The 22469-nt window shown below is 41.7% G+C and overlaps 1 pseudogene; it reads right to left on the reverse strand.

Moving 5' to 3' along the window:
• The window catches only part of LOC149143646 (F-box/kelch-repeat protein At1g22040 pseudogene), a 128217-nt pseudogene extending 116546 nt beyond the window's left edge, over positions 1-11671 (reverse strand).
• Positions 11672-22469: the final 10798 nt, after the last annotated feature.

Below are 22469 nucleotides of genomic sequence, written 5' to 3' on the forward strand. Positions count from 1 at the left end.
CAGGCTCGTTAATAGCAGAGCCATGCTTGTGTTCCTATGTGACTCCGTGGGGGTATTGTCCAGGCCTGCTAGCAGTGGAGCAACACCAGAGATGAAACCAAGACTCTGAAGACTAAACTGCTTTTGCATCAATATACCCCTCAGCCCCAATCAAAACAACTGTGTTGACTTGGCTTGGAATGTGTGTCAATTGACCAAGAGTTTGGCAAATGCTACATATTATAATCAAGCTAGTGTGAAACTAAGAGAAGTTGAATACTGAGCAATACTTCCGGAGGTGTTAGACTTGCTTTTCACAAACAAGGTCCACTCAAAGAGCTGGAGTTCTACCAGTGTGTTGGGAAGTGTTGTAGCGGCTACAACCACCCTCCAAAATTTTGCCTTAGCTTCGTTTTGGACCCCCCCTTCCAACAATCTACAACAGCTTATCTTGCTTCATCAAGTTCACAAGTTTCAGCGTTTTTCTTGCATAAAGGTAGCGTGTTGATCATAGCTTGATGCATTCCCCTCATAGGTTTTTCACCCAAACTTGGTCCAACTATAGGTTGAGCAGCTTCCCCAAGAAAATTACACATTTTTGGAGGGCAACCAGCCTTCCCTCCAGAAATTACACAATCCTGTCTAGCAACTTGTTGGGCTCCAAGATTGCATAATTCTGCCAGTCAACACTCCCAGCGGGACTTATGCAATTTTCCCCAACAGGGCTACCCAGCCCAGAATTTGCGCAAATCTAGGTAGCGTCAGCCAATATGCCTAGAAATTGTGCAAATCTCTTGGGCATCGAACCCAACTCCCAACTAGAAATGTGCATTTTCTCCCAACAATCGAGTAGTCCCTTGCATGTGCAGTTGAGTTGACCAGTTCCCTCCAGGACCAAGCAAAAATGACTTGCATGCATGGGATGCTTCTCCCAAGGCAACATGCAAAGGCATCCCTTGTTTCAGGGATCTTTTTCTAGCAATTGGAGGTTACATGCAAGGATCATTTCAGAAACCTCTGACCAAGTGATGCTTTCCCTAGATTTGTGGCATGTGCATTGCAACCTCGATGTTATCAAAACTCATCAATCAGACGCTGCAGAGCTCATTCCTCACATCAAACTTGTAGCTCTAAAATCCCACATCACATCTAGGAGCTGTTGGCACATTTAGCTCACCTGTTTTGGGATAAGCTCGCTTCCCCTTCCTTGTGTTGCATTTTTGTCGCTTTTTTTGTTTCACTTATGTGAGTACTGTTTGCTTGATTTCAGTGAGCACTTGATTTCGTTTATATGTATATTATACTGTTTCTTGATTTCAGTGAAAAATTGATGTCGTTTACATGTATATTATATTGTTTTCTTGATTTCAATGAGCACTTGATGTCGTTTACATGTATATTATCTTGTCCTAGCATTGTTTCAATTTTCGTTGCTATCTCACTATTGTCACATACATGAAACTATTTTTCAAGAACGGTTGTTGATTTGGTGACTTGCCTCACCCACATGCATGTTGTTCCATTTTCTGAATCGGTCATTCACCATTTGCATGCATGATCATTCACTTATTCTTACACTTAGTATCACCATGCATTCACACTCACATTCACTTTCAGTTGCCCATCGGCGAGTTTGGGCATTCTTGGCCCAGAGTCTGCCTCACCAAGAGGCTCACCAAGACAGTATTGCACAATCCTGAGAGGGAAGGCTCTATCTTCCTATTAGGAAATGCGTAATCTTTCCCCGTGACTGTCCCCCAGGACTGTTTTGTGCATTTTCGAGTGACAGTGATTGTTGGTCCAGAAAATTGTGCAATGTAGTCATTGAGTCTGCAACTATTGCCAACTGAGATTGCACATTGCGCAATTCCAGTAGTCAGCTGCAAAACTGGACTATGCATTGCGTAGTTCCAGCAGTCAGAGAGTCTCCCAACAGCCAAGACTATGCCTTGCACAGTCTTGGTAGTTAGTCTCCTGACCTCCTAGCCGAAATTGTACAATCTTCATGATCAGTCACACAGGTAGGATGCAAGTCAGTTCTCAAGTTCATTTTGGTTTTCAACTGACAAATTTCTTGCCATGAGTGTTGCCATGTCTCCAGGTATTGTAGGTGTTCATCTACCTCTTAGTAGTGAATGTACAATGGTTTAAAGAGAGCAGAGTCGGAGACACCGTTCAGAGCACACTTGGGGATGTAGTCGATCAAGTGTCTATGGGCTTGCCTACTCACAAAGTCATCAAGTTGTTCGTAGACAAGGACATCAATATATGAAAGCAATAGCATCCCATCAAGAAACATCATGAATAGCAGCTGAAGGCAGCATACCAAACACAGGGAATGCAATGAATGCAAGTGGAAGGTTTTTGACAACAGATAGGCGGAACAAAGTTGCAAGATCAAGCAGATCCACTGATAATGAAAGAAACTTTGGAGACTCGGGCTATGAGGTGATGGCACAACATGAAGATTGTGTGAAGATAGAGAATGGAACAAAGAAGGATTTGCATGTGTTGAAGCAACAACTCAGGAAGAACATGAAGCTGCACAGATAGACGAATGAGTTGCAGTAGGAACAAGGACAACAGTGGGCGCAACATGCACTCACGGATGAAATTGTTCTTGTACAAGTTAAAGATCCATCCCATCAGTTGAGACAAAGTAGACATGGTGAGTAGTGTTTTTCATCGCATGCAAGGGATTCAACAGTAGGCATGTCATTGTGCACACGCATTCAATCTAACCCATTCAACACACTCACTAAGGCGAAGACAAGAGGCAAGTCCAGATGGAGTTGAACATGTACTTCGGCAAGTTGATGCACATGACCACCAACACACACTTGAAGATCAGCATGGACACTATGCATCAGTGTGTTGTCGGTTCAGCCTCACCCAAGAAGACCATGCACTTGTTAGCAGACGAGTTGGATGAAGGATTCAAATCAATGCACTAGTTGCAATGAAGGAAATAGTTCACTTCAACGAGATGTCACCATGAGGTGCATGCACACCATCATGGATGACCAAGCTTGGCATCATCTCACCACCTTCACCATCACAGGCATGCCAAAGAGTTGGTCCCATCACAATGGACTAAGTGTCAGTGATGTCTTGCATGTCTTGCTCAAGCCATGTTGTCTCACATGAGTACATGTGCATTGTAATGTCACGTCATGTCAAGTGTAAGTCAACTGTCAACAGTTGGATGTAATAGTCGTAGAGTAGATGAAGAGTTATGAGGGTAGATGAACTGTCACAAAGGGGAATGTCAAGGGCCACCCCATCCTTTCCTATAAATAGTTCCTCATAACTCATTGTATAGGCTTTTGGTTAGCCAAGCATCCGATAAGACTATCTTGAAGAAAGCTTGGACAGTATTGTAACATGCCTTGGCTTCTCCACTGCACGGAGCTAGTTCATCTATTTGGAGGAGTAGGCAGATGTGGCTGTAACATTCCACTATTGGGCTACCAGGTTTACATGGATGTACTGTATGATTGGGACTTACACTTCTTTATATAATAAGAGCCAACACATTTTCATGCATATGTGAGTATTGTACTAGGACTTCTTCGGTTGCTTAGAAATATGTGTTGTTTAATTTACATATTTGTGTATGAATTGCTTCGTATGTAATCATATGAATCTTGTTGCAAATGTACTACTAGTTTAACCATCACTTTGGACTGTCGAATGATCTTCTTTCCAACTTGTGATGCATATTTTCTTGTGTGTTCCCTTCTGAGTTGATTATTGCTACAGGTTTCTAAGGGGCACACTCATCTCACCCCCCATGTGTTAGAGCCTCTCATTCACCTTCCTTGACTCACTGCAGTAGTCACACCCTTGCTACTAACAGAGTTATCTTACTTGCCTCTGTCTGACATCGCGGTCAAGGCATTACCTTACGACCCACTTCTGGGAATCCTACACCAAATGGTATGAGGTCTAATTGGGACTTCTTACCAGAGAGATCCCCTTGACATGTTGGTGGGTCCAGCATTGTCAACGTTTCCGGCGCTAGAAGGAGGGCTAGATGACAAGCTGAGTCCTTACATCTGTTTTGAATGTCTACACATCTATCATGACTAACTACCAAGTTTCTCTTCCGAAATGTATTTCTTATGGAAACAATTTCATCATCTTGAAAAAGCTATCAGATAACTTGTCTCATAAAACATTTGATGGTGAAGGCTACAAGGCCTTGGTAAGGCATGCGGACGATGTTGTAGGCTCATGTGAAAGACATGGATTCTTTGAAGAATACATGAGCTGTGCGTTGTTCATCTACACGCTTCAAGGGCACCCAATGCACTTGTGTGCCACACTGCCCAAAAAATACATTCATTCTCTTACTCATCTGGTCGCAGAGATAGATCATTCTTTCAATCACTCCGACTGTCAAGCACTCAACAAAGAAATTCTAAAATTACGAAAAGAACCCGATCAATCCTTTGAACAGTTTTACACGCGCTTTTGTAATCTTGCATACCGATTCCTGGAAGATGATATTGATTGGGAATTTCTTGATGGAAGATTTGAGTATATTTTCCACATATCTGAGCCCCACTCAGCACACTTTAGTGATGGAGCTACACAATCACAGGCAGGCACAATTGCTGTCACAAGTGATTGTCCACCTTCAGCTCATCAAACAAATCCACCACCGTGGAGTCATGTGGGAGATAATACACACACCTCGATTGCACTGTCACATCCTCCCACCCCACCTGCTCTTGATATTTGCACAAATTTGGCTTGCAAGCCTGCTGGTTGTCACATGGAATCGTTCCCTCGGCCTCCGTCCTCATGTTCTTTTGATCCTTCAGATTGTACTATCTTGTGTTCTTCCATTTCGGACTCCTCACCTATTGTGAATGAGGATCAAGCTGTCGACAGAGTTGGTGTTATGCAACCAGCCTGTGCCATCATTGATGATGAGTGTGTTTTGGAATCTAAAGAAGAGCCCACGGTGAAGGGTGACTCCCTTCCTGTTGTGCCTCATCCACTTCATCCTAACATCCCTTGTGGTTCTACCACTACTGATTTCCCCTATGAAAACTCATTTTTGGATGCTTCTACTTCTAATCATTCACAAGACACCTTGGATGTCAGTCTATCATTACAGTGTAGAGAGGACACATCTTCCTCGGAAAATCTGTTCAATCTGTCATTTATCTTTCTTGAAAACACAGAGGCTTAACATCTTTGCTTCTCATCTATCCCTCTACCCGGTTCATCAAATCATGAGGATGCTAACAAGAATCTTGAATTTTCTGATCTTGGTTGTCGTGATCTATTCACTTCCTCATCTGATCACAATGTTGATTCAACCATTATTAATCTATGCAAGACACTGGTCTATGATGACATATCTATCCTTGAGGTCAAAACTCCCTAGATTGTCGAGGCACTTCAGCCCAAGCTGATGGTAATGTCAAGCCCTCGTTGTACTGAGGTTTCTCTCACTTCCATTCAGGAAATTGTTGAAACACTCAAGGTTCCTCATCACTCTCTGCTTTGCACTAAAGATCAACCAAACACCTAGATTTCACTTCCTCCACTCGAACTACACAATCCCATTGCTCATGCATTGGAGGAATCTTACATAGCAAGCACACATACATGACACAAGTGGTCTACCTTTCTCATGTTTGCTTGCATGTCACAGTGAAGAGAATGCATACACTCAACATTTGCACGTAGTGTAGCACAACATCATGGTAGCACCACAGAATGCAGGTCATGAACTATCACTCAACTTTGTTTTATGGTCACTTTTAAGCTCAAAGTGTGTTTTTCTTCATTGTTACATCTTTCTTGTTTGTTGGTTCGCACAACAGTCTTGTTCACGAACCTTGCCTTCACCAACATGGGTCAACCAATGCACCAGCGGCTGCATTGGAAGTATCATTTCATGTGATATGACCCATGCATTGTTAGCTTAGGAGTAGGAGTAGTGTTTGCTTTTGATTTGTTTGTCTACTTGCTTTTTTTTCTTACTTGTTTTGCTTTTGCTTTTGCTTCTGCTCTTGCTTTGCTTTGTTTATTTGTTAGTTCGCTTGTTTCATTTCATATGATTGTTTTTCATGAAACCATGTATGAAGCAAGTTGGGTAAAGTACAAGAGGTCGTGTCCTGCTATCACTAGTTCGTTATCTACTAACCCCCCTCTGTATGAAGAACTTGTTAGTTTCATTCCATGATACATCAATGGAAAATACGTATTATTCGAAGTGAACCTTGGTGAAAGCACAATGCTTGCGTGCTAACCAGTGTCACCTACTCTAGTCGGTTGTTTTGGGTTAACCCTTGTCAGCTCAGTCAAGTAGAGTAAGGTGAGGGGGGAAACCTTAACAGGTGCATCAGAGGTATAATGAACTACTTTTTTGTAGGAGCAACCTCTTCTGCTCTCAATAAGTCGAGATCCCTCTTCTGCCTCTAAATGAATAAGTGATATGCACAGTTACGTAGACAAAAATGAAAAAATGAAAAGGTGAAAAAAGTTTGAAAAAAATGAAAATGAATAAGGCGAAATAAGATAAAGGATTCCTACGCAAAGGGGTGATGCAAGTAACTCCACCGGGGTATTGGCTAGGATCTCTGGTGGTAGAGCCATGCTTGTGTTCCCTTGTGACTCTGTGGGGGTACTGTCCAGGCCCACTGGCAGCGGAGCAACACCAAAGATGAAACCAAGACTCTGATGACTATACTTCTTGTGCATCAGTATACCCCTCAGCCCCAATCAAAACAACTGTGTTGACTTGGCTTGGAATGTGTGTCAATCAACTAAGAGTTTGGTAGATGCTACATCTTACAATCAAGCTAGTGTGAAACCAGGAGGAGTTGAGAACTGAGTAATACTTCTGGAGGTTTTATACTTTCTTTTCTTGAACAAGGTCCATTCAAAGAGTTGGAGTTCTATGAGTGTTTCACCAAGTGTTGTAGCGGCTACAACCACCCTCCGAAATTTTTCCTTAGCTTCGTTTTGGAGCCTCCCTTCCAACCTTTATAGCAGCTTGTCTTACTTCATCAAGTTCAAAAGTTTCAGTGTTTTTATTGCACAAAGGCAGTGTGTCGATCACAGCTTGATGCATTCCCCTCACAAGATATTCACCCAGACATGGTCCAGGTGCAAGCTAAGCAACTTCCCCAAGAAAATTGCGCATTTCTAGAGGGAAACTATCTTTCCCTCCAAAAATTGCGCAATCCTACCCGACAGCCTGTTGGGCTCCAATATTGCGCAATTCTTCCACTCAACACTCCAAGCAGGAATTGTGAAATTTTCCCTAGCAAGGCTACCTAGCTTATAATTTGCACAAATTTGGGTAGCAATCAACTGATCTGCCCAGAAATTGTGCAAATCTCTTGGGCAGCCAGCCCAGCTCATAGCTAGAAATGGGCATTTTCTCCCAGCAGTAGAACAGTCTCCTGCATGTGCAACTGAGTTAACCGATTCCCTCTGGGACCAAGCAAAACTGACTTGCATGCATGGGTTTCTTCTCCCAAGGTAGCATGCAAAGGCATCCCTTGTTTTAGGAATATTTTTCTAGTAGTTGGTGGTTACATGCAAGGATCATTTCAAAAACCTCCGACCAAGTGTCACTTTCCCTAGATTTGTGGCATGTGCGTCACAACCTCAATGTTATCAAAACTCATCAACCGGACGTTGCAAAGCTCATTCCTCACATCAAACTTTCAACTCTGGCATCCCACATCACATCTAGGAGCTGTCGGCACATTCAGCTCAGCTGTTTTGGGGTAAGCTCACTTCCCATGCCTTGTGTTGCATTTCTGTCACTTTTTGTGTTTTCGCTTATGTGAGTATTGTTTGCTTGATTTCAGTGAGCGCTTGTTGTCATTTACATGTATATTAGCTTGTCCTAGCACTGTTTCAGTTTTCGTTTCTATCTCACTGTTGTCGCATGCATGAAACTATTTTTCACGAACGGTCGCCGATTTGGTGACTCGCCTCACCCACATGCATGTTGTTCCATTTTCTGAATGAGTCATTTTCCATTTTCATGCATGATCATTCACTTATTCTTACACTCAGTATCACCATGCATTCACACTCACATTCACTTTCAGTTTCCCATCGGCGAGTCTAGAAAGCCTTGGCCCGAACTTTGCCTCACTAAGAGCCTCAGTAAGAAATCATTGCACAATACTGAGAGGAAAGGCTCTGTCCTCCTCTTAGGAAATGCACATTTCTACCCAATGACTATCCCCCAGGAATGTTTTGCGCATTTCTGAGGGACAGTGACTGCTGATCCAGAAAATTGTGAAATGCAGTCACTGAGCCTGCAGCCATTTCCAGTTGAGGTTGCTCATTGCACAATTCCAATAGTTAGGAGCCAGACTGGACTGTGCATTACGCATTTCCTGTAGTCAATTAGTCTCCTAGCATCCCAGACTATGTCTTGCACATTCTTGGCAGTTAGTCTTCCGACCTCCTGGCTGAAATTGCGCAATCTTCATGATCAATCACACAAGTATGATGCAAGTCAGTTCTCAAGTTCATTTTGGTTTTCAACTGACAGATTTCTTTCCATGAGTGTTGCCATGTCTCCAAGTATTGTAGGTGTTCATCTGCCTCTCAGTAGTGTAGGTACAATGGTTTCAAGAGAGAAAAGTTAGAGACATCGTTCATAGCACACTTGGGGACGCAGTCAATCAAGTGTCTATGAGCTTGCCTACTCATGAAGACATCAAGTTGTTCGTAGACAAGGACATCAAGATATGACAGCAACAACATCACCATGAGCAGCATCATGAATAGAAGCTAAAGGTATCATACCCAATGCAGCGAATGCATTGAATGCAAGTGGAAGGTTGTTGATAACACAGAGACAGAACAAAGTTGCAAGATCAAGCAGATCCACTGATAATGAAAGAAACTTTGGAGACTCAAGCTATGAGGTGACATTGAAACATGAAGATCACGTGAATACAGATAATGGAACAAAGAAGGAGTTGCATGTGCTGAAGCAGCAACTCAGGAAGAGAATGAAGTTGCACAGACAGACGAATGAGTTGCAGCAAGAAAAGGGATAACATTGGGCGCAACATGCACTCACGGATGAAACTGCACCTGTACAAGTTAAAGATCCATTCCAATAGCTGACACAGAGTAGACATGGTGAGTAGTGTTGTTGATTTGATGCAGGGGATTCAGCAGCATGCATGTCATTGTACGCATGCATGCAATCCAGCCAATTCAACACACTCACCAAGGTGAAGACAAGAGGCAAGTCCAACTGGAGCTAAACATGTACTTCGAAAAGTTGATGTGCATGACCACCAGCACACACTTGAAGATCAGCATGGACACTATACATCAATCTATTTCCAGTTCAACCGCACCCAAGAAGACCATGCGCTAGCAGATGAGTTGGATGACGGAGCCAAACCAATGCATCGATTGCAACGAAGGCAAGAGTTCGTTTCAGCAAGATGTCACCATGAGATGCATGCACACCATCATAGACGACCAAGCTTGGCATCAACTCACCACCTTCACCATCACAAGCATGCCAAAGAGTTGGTCTCATCACAACAGACCAAGTGTAAGTGATGTTTTGCGTGGCTTGCTCAAGCCATGTTGTCTCACATGAGTACATGTTCATTGTAATGTAATTTCATGTCAAGTGTACGTCAAGTGTCAACAGTTGGATGTAACAGTCATAGAGTAGATGAAGAGTCATGAGGGTAGATGAACTGTCACAAATGGGAATGTCAAGGGTCACCCCACGCTTTGCTATAAATAGTCCCTCATAACTCATTGTATAGGCTTTTGGTCAACTAAGCTTCTGATAAGACTATCTTGAAGAAAGCTTGGACAATATTGTAACACGCCTTGGCTTCTCCACTGCATGGAGCTAGTTCATCTCTTTGGAGGAGCAGGCAGATGTGGCTGTAATGTTCCACTGTTGGGGCTAGCAGGTTTACATGGATGTATTGTATGATTGGGACTTACACTTCTTTATATAATAAGAGCCAACACATTTTCATGCATATGTTGTTATTGTAGTTGGAATGCTTCGGTTCCTTAGCAATATATGTTTTTTAACTTACGTATTTGTGTATGAACTGCTTCGTATGATAGTATATGAATCTTGTTAAAGATTTGTTGTTGGTTTAACATAACTTTGGATTGTCGACTAATCTTCTTTCTAGATTGTGATGCATCTTCATGTGTTCCCTTCTCAGCTGAGTACTACTACAGGTTTCTAAGGGGCGCATTCATCTCACCCCCCATGTGTTAGAACCTCTCATTCACCTTCCTTGACTCAGTGCAGCAGTCACACCCTTGCTATTGACAGAGTTATATTACTTGCCTCTGTGTAACATCGCGGTCAAGGCATTACCTCACGACCCACTTCCGAGACTCCTACACCAAACAGTCTGAGGTCTAATTGGGACTTCTTACCAAGTAGATCCCCTTGACATGTTGGTGGGTCCAACACCATCAACGGACTGGTAGTATACCAACACTATATTAGGCTAGGATCTTGGAGATAGGTGTGTGAGTGAGCCGCTTCAAGACTACAAAAAAAACATAGCAGCTTGTGGTAGGGAGTTAATCCATTTGCAGTAGTGTAGTCTGGGAAACCTTCTAACAATAGGGTTAATCAAGAGGTCACACTTGGGCTAGGTGAGGTGATACAACCCATTTCACCTAGTTTCAGGTGGCACAATATAGCGGAATTTGCACGTATACAAATGGTGTTATTAGCACTTGGGGACCACTTGGGAGGACACTCTCAAGGGGGTTCCAGTCTTGGATATATGATTTAAGTGTCCATCCCTTGTGTGTGGATTTGTCCTGCAACTCTCCCCCCAGGTTGTGTTATTGTCGGTGGTAACCATAGTGGCCTATGTCTTAGGTGTCATACATGGGTGCAGGGTCAGGTTCGTCTTCTCTATACTTGAGAAAAATATTAGTCATACTCTCTCAGTCATCTCAAAGGGTGCCACGTGGCTAATAAGGGCACTTGTACCAAGTTCGCAACTAAAAGGGTTGGGAAGCAGGTCGCTAGTATAATTGTTCCACTGCCAAGTTTTTTTTTTGGTTTGCATGTGCTATCTTTTAGGACATTTCTAGTGTGTGATGTCTGGTATGAGTCAATATTTTTGGACTTAGGGTGTTTGCACTAACATAATTGTGTTAAATTATACTTTTTCACCCTAGCTAAATTTATTCACCATTAGTCACGACATCTTCATGGTTTTCCTCAAGAAAGAGGTGGACTTATCACTCCTGCATGGAGAGTGTCTGTCAGTGCTCAAGACTTAGATCAACACATAGTCTTGGAATCTATACCTATTCCTTCTGGTAGTGATATGATCTCTATTGAGACTTTGGCAAATTATTATGCTACTCCTGCCAATCCACCCTTGACCGGTCCACTAGGACCTCAGTAGTTGCGAATGAAAACTAAAGGTTCTACACCTACTTATACTTTTGTAACTTTGTGATTTATCTATCCTATGGTGGAGTTTGAGACCTCTTTACCCTCTACATAGACAGTATCAGCTACCATAGCATCATTTCCACCTCTTAGTGTGGCCATACCTACTCGTTCGTCTGCACCTCTCACATCTTCTTGGGGCATTCCACTGGTCTCATCTATAGCTCCTAGAAATTTCTCGAATGTTTCCATGCCTACATGATCTCCTATGCTGGCCATGGTGCCTCACCCTAGTCATCCGGTAGGATCAGGAATATTTTCACCCAACTTTTCTCAACCATGATTCTTGTTCCTTAATTAGGTGTGGTTACTTCTGGAAATATGTGGGGGGAATCATTCGTTGTTCCTAGTCAGCCTTTGGGCAACGTTTCTTCTAGCATGTTGCAAGCTTGGTATAGTTCTTTGATTGGAGGGGTGCCACCTACTAGTATTTTTCTTGGAGATTTTAATTTACCTGGAGGCAACCCTATTGCTAGTGTTATCACTCATATAGGTTATTCTCCTTATGTCGGTCCTACCACACAGCCTTGTCCATCTTATTCTCCTAGTTACAACCCTGTGAGGAGTCATGCTCTTGGGGGTCCTTTTCTCTCTAAGGGCACGTACCGTAGGGGGAAGAATACTTACACCACTCACTTTGGCCCGCAACAGTCATATGCTTGGGTGAACCCATTCCTTCATTAACAATCCATGCATCACAATCCCTATATAGGGGGACCATAAGGTTGGTCAGGGGCTTATTTTGCCTATGATCCATTTAGCCAACTCCACAATCTATTCTTATCTTCTCTTAATTTACCCAAGTTGGGAAAGCTGACTAATGACCCCATATGACATGATCACTGGTGACCACCCATGCCTGCTAAATTGTCATATGATATTCCCAAGTTTGAAGGGAAGCCTAGGGAGAATATATCCACCAACATTACCACCTATCATGTATGGTGTTCCTATAATTATTTGGTAGTTGATTCGATTAAACTTCACTCATTCCAATTTACGTTAACTGGGGATACTGCAAAGTGGTATATCGAGTTAGATATTGCATCCTACAATGACTTTTCCTCCTTAGCTCAAACCTTATTGACACATTTCTAGTTGCCTACTCGGTATGATATCGACTTTGATCTCTTGTCAAATTTCAAGCAAGATGATGCCATGTTAATTTCTAACCACATGCATGGGTGGTGTCATCGCAAGAGGTTATTGAGAACCAATTTCCCTGATGAAATCTTACATAAATGGTTCATTCACTCTCTCCAACCCCAAATTGCCAAGGATGTGTCCATGTTTCAAGTTGTTACCAATGAATAAGCCATTTTAGTTGCCCAAAAATTGGATCTTATCTATTCACAATCAGTTACGCTATACAAAGTGTTGCCTAATGCCCCTAGGCCTTCTATTGACCTTCCTAAACCTGCTTCTGGCCCACATGTCAATGGCATGATTGGGTATGTTTATGATTTTTCGAGCTATATTTCTGCTCAACTCGGGCACTTGATAGTTACATATCAAGCCCCAACAAGTGTGTCTGGCTCTGCTAAAGCACCATCTCCTTAGCAGTCCACTGAATTTCTTATGGTGAAGTCAACTCAATTGAATAAAAACCAACGATCTTGTGGTAAAAATAATAATAAGAAGAATAAACAAAAGAACCAACTACTCAGGAACCCCAAACCAACCCTCAAAGTCAGGGAGGGGACACCAGTGAAAATTGTTGTAAAATCAAATTCCATTGAAAAATTTATCAAGGTGACCACCTCATTCATGAGTTCCCTCGGATGGATGAAGTCCATAGGATCCTTTCACCACCATCCACTCAAAAAATTATTGTTTTGACTCATCCATTCCCTGTGCAACCTCAGCAACAGATGGTTTCTCAACCTCCTCCACCTCCGCAAGGGGGCCATGAGGGGTCATTTTTTCATCCCACCCATATTTCATCTATCTTTATGTGCAAGGAAGATGTGAATGTGACCATATGAGCTAAATCATATGATGTTTCTTAGTCGAGTTCTTCTTCTAAGGACTCACCAACTCCACCTATTTCCACTGGACCACTCATTTTGGATAATCCTGTGGAACCTGTCTATTGCCCCCCAAAGGGTGTTCTTTGTAAGAAAACACAGAATCCTTCTGCCCAAGCCACTCAGCATTACAGTATTGTTGAAGATCTTGCCCAGGATCCTTGTGCCATGTCTACCCTAGAGGTTTTACAAAGTTTTCCTCAGTAGCGCAAGGCCTTGTTGTCTACGATTGATGGATTCGATCTATCTAACTCAAGTCTCATCACATTTTATGCTAACAAGGTTGCTCCTCACCTTTCCCATCAGATCACTTTTTAGATTATCATACATTTTTTCCACAAGAATATTCATCACACTTTGGTGGATGAAGGATCTTCCACTAGTGCCATATCTGCATCATGCTGGAAGGATCTTGGATCTTCGACACTCCCCACATCCAACACTACTCTCCAAGCTTTTGACAGGCACAACTTTGTACCTAAGGGGGTTCTTCCAAATTTTTTCATTGAGTTAGGGGGGAAATGTATATTTTAATGTTTAAGTTGTCTATGCTCCTTTGGATTATAACCTTTCCCTTGGCCGTAATTGGTTTTATTCCATGACCGCAGTGGTCTCATTTGTATTCTATGTACTTTTCTTTCCTCATGAAGGCAATATTGTTACCATTGACCAGCTTGACTATTGTAAGCATCAGCCCCAATTTCCACTACAGGGACTTCAGTTCCACTTGTGGTAGATATCCCTAGTTAGTATTAGAGTGTTGGCATCGGCTTGTTTAAAATATCATCTCTTATTGGGGTATTTCCTCAATTTTCGCTGCTCAAAATTCCTTCATCCTCTTCCAAAGCTCCTATGCATATGATCTCTTCTGACACTTGTGGACCCCATAGACCTTTTGATCCTTGGGTGGTGTCATTTATTTCTATGGAATTCGATCAAGCTAGGGAACACCCTCTGCCACCTATTGTGGAAGATATTGCCTCTTCGGTAGACCCATCAGTACCTCTTGATGCTAGTCAAAAACTCCATCCCAATATGGAATATGACCAGGCTTATTTTCCCACACAGGCCGCCCCTCCGCATGTTCCACATGACTCCCTCGATGATGATCCTCCCAAGTTTGTAAATTTGGAGTTCATGGATTTATCAATTGATAATCATAAGGATATTATGCCTCTTCCTGTCTCTAGTCTCCCTGAAATGGAAAAGGAAGAACATGGCATACAAAATCTTGAATCGACTCAAGGGAAATTTCCTCAGTGTTCCTTGGAAATTCCACCCATGGACCAACTCAATTCTTAGGATTCCACTACTTAACTTTCCAATAAAGTGTCCAAATCCTCACCACGTGTCAACGAGTGTCTTGTACCCTATTTATGTTATGAAACCGGCTCACAAAAAGATAGAAAATATAGATGAACGCCTTAGAAATAAGGCTCTTCGAGGGGGAAACCTCCTTTACATTACATAAATGAACAATTCTTGGATGATACAATTGACAAGACCTCCTTTCTATATATAGGAGTCTAAGGGGTCATAATATAATCAGAGCCGACATAACAATAATAATGTAAGGGCACAATAATAACAATAGTGGGCTTCTATGGGGCACAATAGTAACAATATGGGGACTACATGGGTACAAAAATATAATAAGGGGGTTGTACTAATAACAATAAGGGGTTACACTAGTAGCATAGGGGTCTAACATGACCCTCTCCTTCAAAAAATGTTCTCCTCAATGCTTCAGTAGTTATTAGATCCAACGTTAGAGTCTATGAAATCATGATTAACATCAAATGTTATGAAACCAACTCACAAAAAGATAGAAAATATAGATCAACGCCTTAGAATTTAGCATCTTCGAGGGGGAAACCTCCTTTACATTACACAAATGAACGATTGTTGGATTCATTTCTTCTTTCTCGATGTGATATTTCACTTCTTGAACCTTTTTCTTCTTGATATGTCCTTCTATCTTGAGATTTTGAGGAGTGGTAATTCTAGCCAATGCATTACAAGATATGGTTGGATTCATTACTTCTTTATCTAGGGTTTGTTCCTGGAGTATATCCTCTTCTTTTGACATTTCTTATTCCTTTTCTTGCTCCTCTTTACAATCTATGTAGAATAATTTCTTCTCAGCACACTTATGACCTTTAGTGTATTTTCTATCACAACTATAACAAAGCCCTTTTCTCTTCTTTTTTTAGCGTCTGAAACATCGAAGAAAAAAAAGTTATAGCGCAAATGCCACGATGACCTATTTGGAGCTGTTGGACACAGATTGTCATTGATGTCAATATGGCAATATTCGAGGAGCAGATAGAGACGAGAGGAGCAGACAGAGCCGAAGAAGAGGAGCACACAGAGCCATCGGAGCAAATGAAGCTCGATCCGAGGTTGCCTCTGTTGCAGGAGGCCGATCTCAAAGACAAAGTCGTTCTTCTCAGAGTCGATCACAATGTCGTCAAGGAAGGGAAAGTACTAGATCAGTACAGAATCGACGTGACTCTGCCAACTATGTACAACATAGTGGAGCGAGGTGGAAGGCTCATAATCATGAGTCACATTGGACGCCCGTACGATAAGAAGACAAAAACTATCTCTATACGTGAGGATGATTCTGTGGATGTTGTTGTTGCATATTTGCAACGCAAACTCCGCATCAAATTTGCAGTTCCCCGTTTAAGTACTACTGAAAAAATGGAATTCTGGATATTGATACCTCCATCAACTGGTTGATCCATGACCTTAAGATCTGGAAAATTGGTGGAATTTACCTACTGAATAGTCGATGGTTTGCGGGGGAGGAAGACAAAGGAAAAAAGCTTGGAGTGCATCGTGAGTCATCGGATCATATAAATCAACGGTGGAGATCGCATCGGAAGGAGGTATCGAGAGGAAATATGGATGGAGGAATGAAGGCAATTGGATCTGGACGCGGCAGATCTGATGGTTGACGGAGGTGGAAGACGCACAGAGATTAACACACGAGAGAATAGCGGTTGCGGGCGGCAGGCGGTTTCCCCACACCGCGTACTGGGGCTCAACAGTATCCGTATACGATGGCGCGATCCCATAAGATCACGATGCGTGGCAAACAAAAACCACCGCCCCTGCGGGTTAATGCGCGTGCAAGTCAAGCGATCGGGGATTGCGACTACCGTCTGATCGTGCGACGGACAGTCAGATGATGAGGAAAGTGTGTGGGTTTAACACTGCCCCTGCGGGTTAACACGCGCGCAAGTTGCGCGATCGGGGCTTGCGAATACCGTTATATTTCGTGATGGACGCGATCAACAGTGGGAAAGAGAACGATTTTTAACTCTTGTGAAGAAAGTTACGGAGACCATCGGATCGTGATGCGATGATCGAACGGTGCGGGTTCAATCGCATGGGTTTCTGACTGTTGTGACAGGAGAACGGAGGAGAGGTTTAACGTCGTCGGATCGCCTGATAAATGATCGGACGGCAGTGAACTCGAACAGCTCAGAGGAAGCCACAATGACTGTGGAGGGAAGCCGAAGGATCAAGCGAGGTAGAGGAATCTACAGCGACCAAGGAGGAAGCCAAAAAGGCAGTGGAAAGTGGAAACGATCAGTCAGAGGTGCCTAAAACACATAAAAACATAAACACAAGGTGAAGTTTTGTGAATGTATGCATAATCTGTAAGATAGGAAGCTAAAGAACAGGCAAGAGGCAGGAGAGACCAGAGAAGCAGGAGAACTGGAGAAAGCCAGAAGCTCAGCAGGTTTGGGTGTAGAAAACTGCAGCAAAACAGCTGATACTAAGATTGGGTTGGAGCCCAAGAGGTTGGAGCCTCAGAATTGAATAGGACTAAAGTCATTAGGGGTAGGTGCTCCTAAGTGCATAACCACTACAAAACAAAGTTGGTGCTCTGGAGGTTGGAGCCTCACTGAAGTCCAAGTTAGAGCTTGGCAACTATTCACAGTCAGATATATATTTATATTGTATTTATTTCATTGTACTGTCTTGATTTTTTAATAAAAGCATTTATTCCAGCTACTGGTTTCTGTGTTCTATGTATACATATACATATCTATATATGATTTGGCAATCACTAGAATAAAAAAAGGTAAGAAATACTGATTCACCCCCCTCTCAGTATTTCCAACAATTGGTATCAGAGCAGGCTTCTTCATACTAGCCTAACAACTTGAAGAAGTATCTGCAGCCATGATGAGAAATCACGAAGCATCAGGAAGACCTCCTTTGTTCGATGGCACTAACTTTGGTTTCTGGAAGAAAAGAATGACCTACTACTTAATGTCCCTTGGACCTGAAGTCTGGAATTTTGTTCAAAATGAATACAAAACTACTTCCACTCTTCCAACAGACTAAGACGAGAGGAAAGCCTACATCGCAAATGCAAAGGCCATGAACTCCATCACAAGTGGAATCACTGATTCTGAGTTTACAAAAATCATGCATTGTACCTCTACCAAAGAAATGTGGGAGAAGCTAGTTGGCCTGTACGATGGAGACTCAAAAGTCAAAAAGGCAAAGCTTCAAACCCACAGAAGACAATTTGAAAGTTTGAGGATGGAAGATGAAGAAGATATTGCAGCATACCTCCTCCGAGTAGCTGAAGTGGTAAATTCCCTGAAAGGATTGGACGAAAAAGTGGAAGAAAGTACCATTGTTCAAAAGGTATTAAGGTCTCTTCCAGACAGATTTGACTCCAAAATAAGCGCTATAGAAGAAGCAAAGGATCTAGATACCCTCAGAATGGATGAACTCCATGGAATTCTCAATGCCTATGAAATGAGGAAAGGTGGCCCAAGATCCAAAGATGCAGCATTCAAGGCCTCAAAGTCAAAGAAGGGGAAAGAAAGGAATGACTGTAGTGATGATTTAGATGTGGAATCCAAATTGGCACAATTTGTACAAAAGCTAAAGAGAGGATCTAAGCTTAAAGTCAAGTATCCTCTTATTTGTTTTAAATGTGGTAAAATAGGTCATTATGCAGCAAAATGTCCTCATAAACATGACAGTGATGATGAAGGAAATTTTAAAAGAATGGCACATAATAAGAAAGGGTTCAATAAGAAAACTTCTTCTCCAAGCAAGATGAGTCCGATGAGGATGAGTTTATGGTCATCAAAAAGAAATCAGATGAGGAAAGTGATCATGATGAAATCCAAGAAGCATTATTCATGGCACTAGCAGATGATGATGACTTAGGGTTGGAAGGAAATGTAGATGAACTGTTAATAAGTGCCATTGAAGAAAATGAGAAACTACGGAACAAAATCATTTCTCTCAAAGTGGAAAACGAGGAAATAATAAGGAGAGAAGATCTCTTGGAAGCAAAGCTTAAAGAAAAGGAAGAGACTTGTGAAGAACGTGAGGCCGAAATAGTGTCTCTGAGAAAGAAGTTGGAGCAAATTAAAAAGGGTTGTAAAAGCTCTCAAATACTTGAGACTATTCTGAAAAATCAAAAACCTCAACATGACAAGTCTGGAATAGGTTTCAAAGGAGAATCCTCAAGCACTAAGAATAATGCGAAAAGCTATGCCGATGCACTTTCCTGCAATTCAAAAGATGAAAAAGTGTGTTATCAAAAGTGCATCCCAGATCCCAAGAATGAAGAGAGAGTTGTTCCAAAGAAGAATGTGGAGTCGAATCATGGAAAATACAGCAAATACAAACCTGTACTCCACCAAAGGCCTAATGCAAATCCGAAGAATGAAGGAGGAGTAATTTCGACGATGGAAATCGACTCAAATCGTGGTTGCTTCAACAAGTATAAAACCATATTTCTTGGACGTTGTTTTCACTGTAAAAAATTCGGTCATCAAGCCAAACATTGCATGGCTCGTAGAAGTGAAAAGACAAAGCTAAAGGATAGAATAATCAACTCATATGCCCCCAAAAGGCAGGGACAAATCAAATCCTTTAATTCATTTGATCCCTTGACCAAATTTGATCTGATTTGCTCTTTCTCCTACAATAATGGACACTATGAACAAGACTGCCCACTCAAAGGAAGAAAGATGAGTAGCAAGAACTCCAGCATGGATAAATGCGGCCTGGCTCTATATGCTCAAAATAATGGAAACCAGTGGTTTATAGATAGTGGGTGCTCCAAACACATGACAGGAAACAGAAGAAAGTTTGTCTCACTGAGCAAAAAGGAAGGGAATGTGTCCTTTGGAAGTGGATCTGGCAGAATTGCAGGAAAAGGAACAGTTACTCTAATCAATGGAAAAGGAAAAGCTCAAGATGCTCTGCTAGTTGACGGACTCAAAGACAACCTCCTGATTGTCAGCCAAATCTGTGATCAAGGACATAAGGTCGTTTTCAGCACCAAAGACTGTGAAATAAGGAACTCTGCCTCAGGGAAACTTGTGGCAAAAGGGGTGAGGACACCAGAAAACATTTACATTTTGAACAAGATTCAAGAAAATAAATGCTACCTGAGTTAGACAATTGAGATTTGGTTGTGGCACAAGCGACTTGGACATACAAGCTTCGAAAATCTGATCTAAATCAGCAAGATCAAATATGTACGAGACATCCCAAGGCTGTTCAAACCAAATCAAGCAGTATGTGGTCCATGTCAATATGGAAAACAGACCAGAATCAGCCACAAGACAAAGGAACACTCTACATCGAAGCCCTTAGAGATCATCCATGCTGATGTATGTGGGCCGACTAGAAATCAAGCACTCCAAGGAGAAAGGTATTTTGTGTTATTTGTTGATGATTATACTAGAATGATGTGGATATATTTCATAAAGTATAAATCTGAAACTTTTGAGTGTTTTAAGAATCTAAAAGCCCTTGTAGAAAATGAAAAAGATTCAAAAATTAAGTGCCTCAGAACAGACAGAGGAGGATAATTCACATCAAATGAGTTTAGTGAGTTCTGTAATATTCATGGAATTAAAAGGGAATTCTCGGCTGCCATAACACCTCAACAAAATGGGGTAGTTGAAAGAAGAAACCGAACAGTCCAAGAAATGGTGAGAACTATGCTGTTAGCAGCAGACTTACAACCTAAATTCTGGAGAGAAGCAGTAGGAACAGTTGTCTATACACTAAATCGAACTCAATTAAGACCAAATTGTGAAAAAACTCCTTATGAGCTATGGAAAGGAAGACCTGCTTCGGTGAAGCACTTCAAGATCTTTGGAAGCAAGTGCTTCAGAAAAATAAATGATGGCTCACCTGGAAATTTTGATTCTCAGGTTGATGAAGGGATATTTCTTGGATACTCTACACGGATCTAGGCTACAAGTGCTACAATCATCGACTGAAGAAAATAGTGGAAAGCATTGATGTAAAGGTTGATGAAGATCTTCTAGAAAGGGAAATTGACTAACATCAAGATGACTCTCTCATTGAAGAAGAAGAACCTAAAGAAGAAGAAATAGATGAGGAAGAAGAAGAAGAAGAAGAGGAAAGAGAACCACCTAATACCCCTTCAAAGATGAAGTATGTCCAAAGACATCATCCAGAAGAGAAGATCATTGGCGATAGAGATGAAGGTGTGCAGACCCGAAGAAGGATAACAATCACACCCAAGAGAATAGTCATTGCCCTCCTATCCATGATAGAACTAGAAACATTTGCAGAAGCAAGTAAGGATCCTCATTGGGTAAAAGCCATGGAAGAAGAAATGACCCAAATTGAGAAGAACAAGACATGGGAGCTGGTACCTCATCCAAAGGACAAAAGCATAATAGGAACCAAATGGGTGTTCAAAAATAAAATGAATGAGGAAGGACAGGTTATCAGAAACAAGGCAAGACTTGTCTACAAAGGCTATTCACAAATTGAAGGAATTGACTTTGAAGAGACATTTGCACCAGTGACCTATATGGAAGCTATCAGGATGTTCTTGGCATTTGCTTGCTCAAGAGGATTCAAAATCTATCAAATGGACATGAAATCAGCATTTCTAAATGGGGAACTCAAGGAGGAAGTCTACATGGAGCAGCCAGAAGGTTTTGATCTAACAGCAGGAAAGGACTTAGTTTGTAAGTTGAAAAAGGCTTTATATGGGCTGAAACAAGCTCCTAGAGCTTGGTATGCAAGACTGGATCACTATCTACAACAACAAGGCTTCAAAAAGGGAGTGGCTGGAAGCAATATATACATAAAGATAGATCAAGGTAAGTTACTAGTTGCTCTTGTTTATGTCGATGATCTGATTTTTGCTAGTAATAATGATGAAATGAGCCATGAATTTTCTCAAAACATGTCAAAAGAGTTTGAGATGTCAATGATAGGAGAGTTGTCCCACTTCCTTGGACTTCAAATATCTCAAACTAGAGCAGGATTGTGTATATCTCAAACCAAATATCTAAAATACATGCTCAAAAAATATGGAATGGAGGACTGTGCACCCATGAGCACACCTATGACCACAAACTGCAAACTGAGCAAAGATGATGACTCCCCTCTAGTAGATGCAACTCATTACAGGTCAATGATTGGAGCCCTTCTATACTTAACAACTACACGACCAGACATAATGTAAGCAGTAGGAATGGTGGGAATATTTCAATCTGCTCCCAAATAATCCCATTTATTAGCTGTAAAAAGAATTCTCAGATATCTGAAGGGAAATTCTGATTTTGGTCTTTGGTACCCAAAGGACTCAACACTACCTGTAACTTCATACACCGATGCTGATTGGGCTGGAAGTATAGATGATCGGAAAAGCACTAGTGGAAATGCATTCTTCCTAGGAGACTGTTTGGTATCCTGGCTTAGCAAAAAACAGTCATCCATATCATTATCCACATCCGAAGTTGAGTATATTGCTACAGCAGACTGTTTTTCTCAGATACTATGGAAGAAGGAAGCTCTAAAATATCTCGACATATGTACAGATCAACCAATTTCCATCTATTGTGACAACACAAGTGCTATCAATCTCAACAAAAATCCTATGATGCACTCAAGAACCAAACACATACCAATCAAGTATCATTTCATCCGTGAACAAGTAGCTA

The sequence above is a fragment of the Pinus tabuliformis genome, chromosome X, assembly GCF_031772625.1.
Source record: "Pinus tabuliformis cultivar Carrire ecotype Pingquan chromosome X, CPIR1, whole genome shotgun sequence".
Classification (NCBI taxonomy): Eukaryota; Viridiplantae; Streptophyta; class Pinopsida; order Pinales; family Pinaceae; genus Pinus; species Pinus tabuliformis.